Below are 11,195 nucleotides of genomic sequence, written 5' to 3'. Positions count from 1 at the left end.
TGTCGTGTAGGGCTCCATACAGCAGCCTTCCACCTCCGCTGCTTCCCCACAATGCGACAGGACCCATCCGTGAACAGGGCATACTGTTTCTTCTCTTCTGGCAGCTGGTTATACAGTGGAGCCTCTTCAGCATGTGTCACCTCCTCCTCTGGCGATGCTCCAAAATCTTTGCCTTCTGGCCAGTCCATGATTACCTCCAGAATTCCTGGGCGACTGGGGTTTCCCATTTGGGCTCGCTGGGTGATCAGCGCGACCCACTTACTCCACGTAGCATCGGTGGCATGATGCGTAGAGGGGACCCTCTCTTTGAACATCCAGCCCAGGACCGGCAATCGTGGTGCTAGGAGGAGCTGTGCTGCAGTGCCGACCACTTCTGAAGCAGCTCGAATACCTTCATATGCTGCCAGAATCTCTTTTTCAGTGGGAGTATAGCGGGCCTCCGATCCTTTGTATCCCCGGCTCCAAAACCCCAGAGGTCGACCTCGAGTCTCCCCTGGTGCTTTCTGCCAGAGACTCCAGGTTGGGCCATTCTCCCCGGCTGCGGTGTAGAGCACGTTTTTAACATCTTGCCCTGACTGGACTGGACCAAGGGCTATGGCATGAGCTGTCTCCCGTTTAATCTGTTCAAATGCCTGTTGTTGCTCAGGGCCCCATTCAAAATCATTCTTCTTCCGGGTCACGTGGTACAGAGGATTTACAATCTGGCTGTAATTTGGGATGTGCATCCTCCAGAAACCCACAACACCCAGGAAAGCCTGTGCTTCCTTTTTGCTGGTTGGTGGAGACATAGCTGCTATTTGATGACATCCATTGGGATTTGACAGTGCCCATCCTGCCATTTTATCCCCAAAAACTGGATCTCTTGCGCGGGTCCCTTGACTTTACTTCGCTTAATGGCGAAACCAGCTTTCAGAAGGGTCTGAACTATTTTCTCCCCTTTCTCAAAAACTTCCTCCGCTGTGTCACCCCATACAATGATGTCATCGATGTATTGCAGATGTTCTGGAGCTTCACCCAGAATCACAGAATCACAGAATCACAGAATAGTAGGGTTTCGAAGGGACCTCTGTGGGTCATCTAGTCCAACCCCCCTGCCGAAGCAGGGTCACCTACAGCAGGCTGCACAGGACCTTGTCCAGGCGGGTCTTGAATATCTCCAGAGAAGGAGACTCCACAAACTCCCTCGGCAGCCTGTTCCAGTGCTCCGTCACCCTCAGAGGGAAGAAGTTCTTCCTCATGTTCAGACGGAACTTCCTGTGCTTCAGTTTGTGCCCATTGCCTCTTGTCCTGTCACTGGGCACCACTGAAAAGAGCTTGGCCCCATCCTCCTGACACCCACCCTTCAGATATTTGTAGGCATTTATAAGGTCCCCTCGCAGCCTTCTCTTCTTCAGGCTGAACAAGCCCAGTTCCCTCAACCTCGTAGGGGAGATGCTCCAGTCCCCTCACCATCCTTGTAGCCCTCCGCTGGACTCTCTCCAGTAGCTCTTCATCTTTCTTGAAGTGGGGAGCCCAGAACTGGACACAGTACTCCAAATGAGGCCTCACCAGGGCAGTATAGAGGGGAAGGAGAACCTCCCTCGTCCTGCTGGCCACACTCTTCTTGATGCACCCCAGGATCCCATTGGCTTTCTTGGCAGCCAGGGCACACTGCTGGCTCATGGTTAACCTGTCGTCCCCCAGGACACCCAGGTCCCTCTCCGCAGAGCTGCTCTCCAGCAGGTCCACCCCAAGCCTGTACTGGTGCATGAGGTTGTTCCTCCGGATTAGTCCATGGCAAATGGTGGGACTGTGTTTCCACCCCTGGGGCAGTCGATTCCAGGTGTACTGGATGCCCCTCCAGGTGAAAGCAAACTATGGCCTGCACTCTGCTGCCAAAGGGATGGAGAAGAATGCATTAGCGATGTCAATTGTAGCGTACCACTTGGCTGCCTTTGACTCCAGCTGATATTGAAGTTCTAGCATGTCTGGCACGGCAGCACTCAGCGGTGGTGTGACTTCATTCAGGCCACGGTAGTCTATTGTCAGTCTCCACTCTCCAGTAGATTTTCTCACTGGCCATATGGGACTATTAAAGGGTGAGCGAGTTTTGCTGATCACTCCTTGACTCTCCAGCTGGCGGATCAGCTGATGAATGGGGAGAAGGGAGTCTCGGTTGGTACGATACTGTCGCCAGTGCACCGTTGTGGTTGCGATGGGTACGTGTTGTTCTTCAACCCTCAGCAACCCCACAACGGAAGGATCCTCCGAGAGACCAGGCAAAATGGACAGCTGTTTAATTTCTTCTGCCTCCACAGCAGCTATGCCAAAAGCCCACCGATAACCCCTTGGGTCCTTGAAATACCCTCTCCTAAGATAGTCTATGCCAAGGATGCACGGAGCCTCGGGGCCAGTTACAATGGGGTGCTTCTGCCAGTCCTGCCCAGTGAGGCTCACTTCAGCCTCCAATACACTCAGCTCTTGGGACCCCCCTGTCACTCCCGAAATGCGAATGGACTCTGACCCTTGGAAATCTGATGGCATTAAAGTACACTGTGCACCAGTGTCCACTAGAGCTTTATACTCTGTGGATCTGACGTGCCAGGCCACCGAATCCACACCGTCCAATAAATGCGGTTGTCCCTTTCCTCCACCTGGCTGGAGGCAGGGCCCCTCTGATCCTGGTCAGAGAATTTGCTGCTCACCTGCTGTAAAAATGACTTGGAGGTCCCCTCCAGAGGATCGGAATCAAGATCAAACTGCCTACCTGGTCTGGAGAGCTGGCTGCTGGAAACTGGAGCGGCATTTTTCCTAACAGAATCCCCTTTTGTGATTGTTTTACCTCGCAACTCACGCACTCGTGCCTCTAGGGTTGAGGTGGGTTTTCCATCCCACTTCTTCATGTCCTCTCTGTGATCATGCAGGTAGAACCACAGGGTGCCCCGTGGTGTATAGCCTCTGTATTCCCTCTCCTGAGCAGAGAAACGCTTGCCCCTAATAGCTGAGACACTGGGCCGTACAGGTGGGGAGTAGGACATATTCTTTTCTAGTCGCTTGACCAGTTTCTCCACGGCTGAGACAAGGGAGGAAGAGAGACTTTCCTCATATTGCCGGCGTCTGACAGCCACCTCATCCACTGTTGGTGCCTCCTTACCTTTCCAGTCTACTATTGCCAGTGAGTTGGCATATGAGGATGGTGCGCTCCGCACAAACTTCCTCCACATGGATTGTGAGCACTGGAGTTCATCTGGGTCTGTGGGTACCTGCTGATCGTCTATGTCACAGTAAACCAGCTCCCGCACAGCTAATTCCCTCAAGTACTGAATACCCCTCTCCATATTGGTCCATTTGCCAGGACAGCATACAAAATCGTCACTGAAGGGGTATCTCTCCCTCATGCCTGACAGAAGTCTCCTCCAGAGGCTGAGGACTTGTTCCTTCTTCCCGATGGCCTTGTCAATGCCCCCATCCCTGGCCAAGGATCCCAGCTGCTTGGCTTCCTTGCCCTCTAATTCCAAGCTGCTGGCCCCGTTATCCCAGCACCGCAGCAGCCAGGTGGCAACGTGCTCGCCTGGGTGGCGGCTGAAATCCTTCCGCATGTCTCGCAGCTCACCCAGGGACAGGGACCGGGTGATGATCTCTGTCTGTATCTCCCGCGATGACCCTGGCTCATCGTCATCCCTCCCGGAGCGATCTGCTCTCTTTGTGTCTTTAGTTTTACAGGGGCGACTGCTACTAGCACAGGTTGGTCACTGGGATCAGCCGTGGTGCCTGCAGCTGGAGCTGGGGCTGGAGCTGCTGCCGTGCCCGCCGGGAAACCGAGGCAGACCCTGCGGCTGTGGCAGCGGTGGTGCTTGCTGGGGGGGCTGCAGGGCCGGCTGGGGGGGCAGCGCCAGTCGCAGTGCCTGCAGCTTCGTTTCCCCCTCTTTCCCCTTTAGGGCACTGAATCAGGTTGAACAGGGCTCGGTAGGCGTGGGCCAGACCCCAGCACATTGCGGTGATCTGTGTCTCTCTGGAGTTCCCAGGGTGGCAGCACACTTTTTGCAGATATTTTACTAGTTTGTCCGGATCCTGCACTTGTTCAGGGGTGAGTTTCAAAAACACCGGTGGTGCCCACTGCCCTAGGTACTTGCCCATGCTGTCCCACACACCCAGCCACTCAGAGCTATCCAGCCCCGGGGCAGGTCTCTGCACGATGTTCTTAACGACTTGCTTAACCCTAAACAAGACCCAAAACCCATTTAGGAGGCAGAACAAAAGGAGAGTGCTGGCCTGAGCATCCCACGGGTACTCGAAATTCTCAAAAGCCGTTAGGACCAGCCTGAGGGAGAGAGGGTGGGGAAAAGAGTGGGGGAAGGTATCCCCTCTGGTTTTCCCCACAGATTGGGTTTGATTATTAACAAATTCTAAGACATAGGATCCGAGGTACGGAAATGACCGCAGTGCCACATGCAAATACAAGCCTAATTTCATGCACAGTGATGTTATCATTTCATTAGTCCATATCGTACAGTACAGTAAAATCATCATCCTGATCCTTTTCCCCGTGATGATGAACAGCACCACAGGGAACAAGTACAACAAGTACAGATTCAAAAACCACAACCATCTGATCAAAAACAGAAACATTTTTACCGGCGACTGTTTAACTAACACAGTAAATACCTACAACAAATTATAACAAAAAGGTAAGAAAGCAGTTTTAACACCCGCTGCTCAGCCCTGCCGTTATCCCCGCTCCACGTCTGGGCGCCAATTTAATGTTTTGGTTTCGGCTGCCGCCGGCAACAAAAGCGCCACGCGGCCGCCCCTCCCCCCGCCGGGGTGCGGAGGAGAATGGAAAGAAACAGGCAGAAACCGGTGGGTCGGGATAAGGGCAGTTTAACAGAACAGCAAACAAAGGGAACAGCAACAACAACGATACAGAAAAGGGGAATACACAGAACAGACCGCACGACCCCACAGACCCTGCTCTCCCTGACAGGACTGGTGCCGCACGTTCCCGAGCCGCGAGTGAGTCCCCGCCACGCTGCTCCCCCTCCCACCCCCCCCCCACCGGAACCCAGCGTGACGTCCCATCGTACGGAATACCGGGCTCTGTTTGGCCAGGTGGGGTCAGTCCCCACCCCCCCGGCTGTGCCCCTTCCTGGAGTCCGGTGAAAATTAACCCTGTCCTGGCCAAACCCAGGACACTGAGGTATATCACTTGACAGGTAAGTGCTTCGCTGCATGCTTTCAGCACTGCTTTTAGTATGTTCATTGCAGTTTTTGTCAGATTGTTGTTCTTATTTCTTTGATACAAAATTTACATTTTATTATTTTATTACTTGAGCAGAAGGGCATAAACCCATTTTTGTGAGCAATACAACAGACATTTCTAATAACTAATCTAAAGTAATAGTTATTCTAAATTCTACATTTTCTGCCTTCCCAAATGAGGGAGGCATTAGACCATCGGGAAACTGAAAGTTGGTCCCGCTTCTGAATTGCATATACGAAACCAGAAGTCTTTAAGTATTTCTTGCAAGACTTGTGGCTGGTCATTACATTCACTTCTGTTTTTATCTAGATGGTATAGCACATGTTAATCTTCCCCACTCACTTGAAGTGTTTTTACAGGCCTTTACCAATATTTTACCTTTTCTGCTGTGTGAAATAACAGCTGTTGGTAGAGTCTGTAAAGCAACCCACTGTAGGTTTTGTTCAATGCATTTAGAAAAAAAAAAAATCCAGTCTGTCCAATTATGAACAACAGGAAGATCATGGGTACAGTATTTTCGGTATACTGATTGCTTACATTAATTTAGTTAAGAAAAACAAATGGGACAAAAATATACCTCTGGGAGTCACATTTTGAGGCAAATGACTATGTGGCAAGCAGCTAAGTACTAGCAATGAGAAGGCAAGGGAATCCCCTGTTTCTGTTCCTCTGTTCACCCACTAAATAAACCACTGTGTTACATCAAATGATAAGTTGTGTAAGTACAGAGATGTTTACTTTTATGTAATTCAGGGTAAATATTTGGCACATGTCTGTAAAATTATAAATGTTTACTAAATTATATTCCTCTTATAGAAATAAGTAATCAACACTGTGTTAATTTTCTCTCCCATTCTTACATGTTGTGACTTCAAGTGGGGAAAATTCAGTTAAGGTAATATCTCAATTTTCTCCAGACTATGCTTATTTAAAGTTGTTTTCAGTTCATCTTTCAGTAACAAGTAAGATGAGATGGATTGGCCAGAAGCCCAACTATGGAGCTCAAATAGAGATTTGTATGTTCAAACTCAAATGTTGTATGTGTTCAGCCTTAAAGGTCATCCCTGATTTCAGTGGCTGTGATGTCAGTGGGGAAACCCTGCTGCACTTTTGGTTGTCCTTGTATGAAGGTCTAAAAATGTCAAATGAAAGTAAAGCAACTACTTAGAAAAGCTTAAGGCTTCAGTATAGAAACTAACCACAGGATCTTAGAGACTCCTAAGCAAGACTGAATTGTATGCTTGTATGTGAACTTGGGTCTTCATCACTATTCCTTTAGCTTAGATTGTTTTTCAACAACTTGTTAAGGAGAGCTTTTGTTGAGAAACATGGGATGATCTTATATTTGTTAAGTAATGGATGCCACTAAAACCAATGTTTAAGGTGACCTCTTGTCTGAAATAATTGGACAGGGGATGAACCAGGGTGCCCACCAAAATGTCCTTATTTGCTCTTTTTCAACACTGAATAATTCTTTATGACAATTCTAAGAATTGGGTTTTTTTAAACCTCTGCTTTAACAAATGAGGAATCTAATGCACAGAGACTAACAATTTATAACGGGTAAGACAGAAATTTTGTGGCAATACCAGAAACTGAAGCCAAATTGACTGAATGTGTGAGATTGTGTTGTTTGACCCTTTTTCTTTAGTTATGTTGTCCATACTTGCAATGGGGATTCCCAATACATAACAGTTACTGCATCCAGCTAAGGACTGTTGTAGCTATATCTAGAGACTATAACTGAAACCAAGTGCCGATTTTTAAGCCACTACATATGTGATAGCCTGCTGTTCTTTCTTGTTTACTCTTTCTTGTTGCTTTTTAATAAGCTTGCAATTTAAACAATTTTTCCTTTCAGACCTGGACTACCTTCTTACAAAGAAAAAAATAAGCACAAGTTTGTTTCTTGCTTATTTTTGCTTCTCCACAAAAGTCTCACTAAGAATTTTAGCATGACATGCAGTGCCATGGAACTGTCAGATCCAAGTTATCACCCTACTAAGTGCTGATGGGTAAGTTTTTATATCTTACCATTGTGAGGGTGGGTGGGGTTGGTAAGGGGGAATCCCAATGATTCCTGGTAGTAGAACTGTAAAAAAAAAAAAAAGGGGGGACATTTTCTAAGGAGTTCCTACTAGTCTCTACAGAAAATGAACAGCTGCTAAGTGTATGTCCTTTAAAAAAAAAAGGAAAAAATAGTAGAGTTCTAAGTGTTCAAATTTTAGGTGGCTTTTTACGTAGTCTTCATCAAAATTCTTGATTAGACACTATGCTAGAGATGTCTTTTTCTGCTGCTGAACAGTTGCTGCAGTATTTAACCAGAGTTTCTATGTGAAAGATGAATGTAGCTCTGAAGTGATTGAGTAAATCTTTTGCAAACTGTTATGTGAACCGTTATGAAAAATTGGATATCCCGTGATACCATTTCAGTGTAGGAGGCTCCACACCTAAGGCTGTGCATTAAACCCACAAAGGCCTTAGATATAACAAAATAATGTTGAGGAACTGCATGAATTAGAGAGGCTCTGGTGCTCAGTGAAACATGAATCCCTAAGATGTGTGTTAACTACTGCAGGACTGAGCAACGTAGGACCTCAGTGTTGCCATGGATTTGCCTCCAACTCACAGCCATGACATCAGACTTTTTTTATTATCACTCATTTTACCTCCACAGTTATTCCCCTTTAGATTCACTCTTAAAAATTACTCTTGGCTTCAGTAGAAGCCAAATCCTTTTATTTAGGAAAGAGTTGTAGCTACTGAGTTGAGTAGGTTAAATGATGAATGTTACATATGTGAACTGGTACATTGTTCTATCTTCCTGAATGAATGATAGAGTTTACAGTGAGTTGCTGGTAGCTATCTCCCTTACAATACTTAGATGAATGGTTAGTTTGCAGGGCTATGTATTTTTATCACTCAGACAAAATTTCCAGTCAACCCAAGTGGAAGCTTTGCCTGTAAGAGATGTGCGTGATTGGGTTCTTGATTCTTAACTGTACTGTATTGCTATGAATGTATTATTGCATGGTCCCAAATTTAATAAACTTATTCCTGTAATCAAAGTTTGTTCAGTGCAGTGAACAAGTGCAATGAGCATGCCTCCAGGGCCTAAGAACGTGCTATTGCTTAAAGCCCCTCAAATGAAGGTGGAAGAAATACTCAGTTGAGGGAAGTTGACATGCCCATTCTCTCCGCCTTTAGAAGTGTGAATCTTCCTAGATGTCCTGAATAAAGCTGTTAACATGCTCAAGCAGCAGAGACTGATCACGAGCAAAGATGGAGACACCCTTGTAAAGGGAACCACAGAGAATTCTGGCTCCCTGACATCTTACTGAGCCAGAACAGGAATTTATGGAGACATTCTGTTCATAAAGCACTGCTATGCATGCTGCATTAGAAAGCTTTGGGTTGGTAGACAGCCAGTATCTTCTGCCAAAGTTGAACAAATTTGGGGTTAGAGGCTTATGAAGGTAAGGATATTGCAAAAGAAAGAGAACTGGACAGGATTGCTAGAGAATAAAATGGCTATGGTCACTATTAAGGGGAGGGTGAAAAAAAACCAACACACTTCAGTCTGTTAAGCAGTAGCTAATTTGCTGTTTATTGTTTTCATGAGCCATAATCAGTTTAGTTTTTATCACTTCAGGATGTTCTTGCCACCACCTTCATCCTCAGCACACTAGAGTCGTCCTCCTTTCCTGGCTGGAGACTTCTGCTTCATCAGTTGCAGTGAATCAACTATCTGTATATAGCTAAGGAGCCAAACACTCTGTTAAAGGGAGCAAAAAATAACATTACATTTATTTACCCCTGTTTTTTGTTATTTCAGATTAATTACAGGGATGTTTATGAGGCAGGGTTGTTGGCCATGCAAATACAAGTTGTTCATAATACATATAATCTGGGAGAAACTGTAATTGCTACGCTAAATGTAATTTACTCTGTGGTTCCATTCAGCTACATATTTAATGTTATTCTTCCATTCTTCTTCTAGGGGTACTAGTAAACATTCTTCCAAGCAGGGATAATAATGATGAGACAGTAATTGTCGAGTAAATTATCCAAGCAACCTTCTTACTTTTTTTCACGTCTCACATTCCTGGTGTCCTCTGGCATCATAACAGAAATATATGTTAGTCCTAGGCTACGTAAATGAAAAGTTCTGTCTACATTACAATTAAAAAAATGTCAGATCACATGGTTTCCGCTTGACCAGTTACAGCAGTACGGTTTTGCAAAGAAGGTTTTAACTCTGTTGCAAGTGTGAAGACCTGAACTGACCAAGACTGTAGTAACTGGGTCACCTGCTACAGTTTTTGTGACGTAAGTCATGGGAATATTTGCAGAAGCAGAAGTGCTGTAATTGCATAGCTGTACCAGTATTTATGTTGACCTTGAAGCTTAAAGATGCATATTTGGGAAAGAGAAACAATACCATGTGTAACTTAAGATATATAAAAGGAATACAAATTCTGGTTTAAAAAAAATCCAGCAGCTAAACGGCATGGACTTTTGATGAAACATTGTAATTATTTCAAGTTTACTTTCTAATGGGCTTTTTGCACCATGAGAGCTGCCCACTGTTAGAGAAAGAGAATTAGTAGCAGTAGCATAACTCCAGAAAGAAACCAGTGTATCACTGAGAAAAGAACAGTTCCTGGCCTGTAGAACTGATTGCTAAGTATATGATAGAGTAAACACAATATATACTTGTGAAGTAGAGAGACTGTATAACACTAAGTAGATAGTATCACATGTAGTTCCCTAAATATAAAGAGATTAGATTGACCATGGGATTGCCATACAGCCAAGGAGCTGTAGTCTTAGACCACCCTGTTTGTGGTGTGGAGGCAGGATGATAAATCCACCAAAATTGTCCCAAAGCCCTAGCAGTCTAAAAATAGAGTAAGAGAACAGGGGAAGATGTTGAAACAAGGTAGCACCAGCAATTTACAAGACAGCATCTGTCAGCAAGCTGATCACTATCTGTGAAGAAAGCTATAGTTAAAGCTTTTCTTGCAGTAAGATCTTCCTCCTGGGACCTATAGTCTCACTTGGTAGGTCAGATAAGTTTGAAAGACTTGCAGCAGTAAAAGTATCCAAAAGTGATTCAGGTCTCAGTACCAATTTCTGAATTGCAGCAGTCTCTCTTCAGATTGTTCACAGGTAGGTGTGGACCATAATGAATTTTAATTAAGTGTAGTAGTTATTTGTACTTTAGGCAAGTCTTTCTGCCACTACCGGGTTTGAGTTTCCTGGAATCACTCAGTTACGGAATTCATATCTCACTGGACCACGCAGCATCCATGCCATTGGAAACAGGTTTGGTAGTTCATTTATTGAACCATGAGTCTCTAGTCTCTCAAAAGCTTTGAAGTCATACTAAATCTGAATCAGTTTGCTCATTGGTTTTTACTTGCAGAGGATAAGAGGAGGTGGTAACAAAAACTGAAACAGCTGTGTTAATTTTTAAAAAAGTAAACTTTTTTAGGTGGACCTATAGATTTGGCTTTTGTGTCTGATTTTTTTTTTAAAGCAAATTATTATCTAGATTCGCAGAAATACTTTGCAAATTCAAGTGGGAACTTTGGTCTCGGTTTATTTTCTGTTATGCAGCTCATTATTTATGCAGGTTTCCTTTTAACAGAAAATCCTGGTAAGGGCACAGTTGGTTATCTTTGGCTGTTTTTCTTGGAGACGAGAGGTCAGGATACCACAGAGACTAAAGTTCTGTGCTTTAAGCACAAAGATCTTTACGCTCTTGCACTGGAAGAAGCATGAAACCATACGAGTATGACAAGCAGTTAGAAGCAGTTGTAGTGAGATTTACTGGGAAGAGAGTAGTTTTCACACCCTTTCAGGAAATCATTGTAGCGACCACGAGGGGGCATTTTATTAAGAGACGGCAAACCCAACTGTATTACATAGAATCATAGAATGCTTTGGGTTG

The sequence above is a fragment of the Opisthocomus hoazin genome, chromosome 2 (genome assembly GCF_030867145.1).
Source record: "Opisthocomus hoazin isolate bOpiHoa1 chromosome 2, bOpiHoa1.hap1, whole genome shotgun sequence".
Taxonomy (NCBI): domain Eukaryota; kingdom Metazoa; phylum Chordata; class Aves; order Opisthocomiformes; family Opisthocomidae; genus Opisthocomus; species Opisthocomus hoazin.
The sequence above is the reverse complement of the archived record's forward strand: the minus strand, read 5'-3'. Positions refer to the sequence as shown.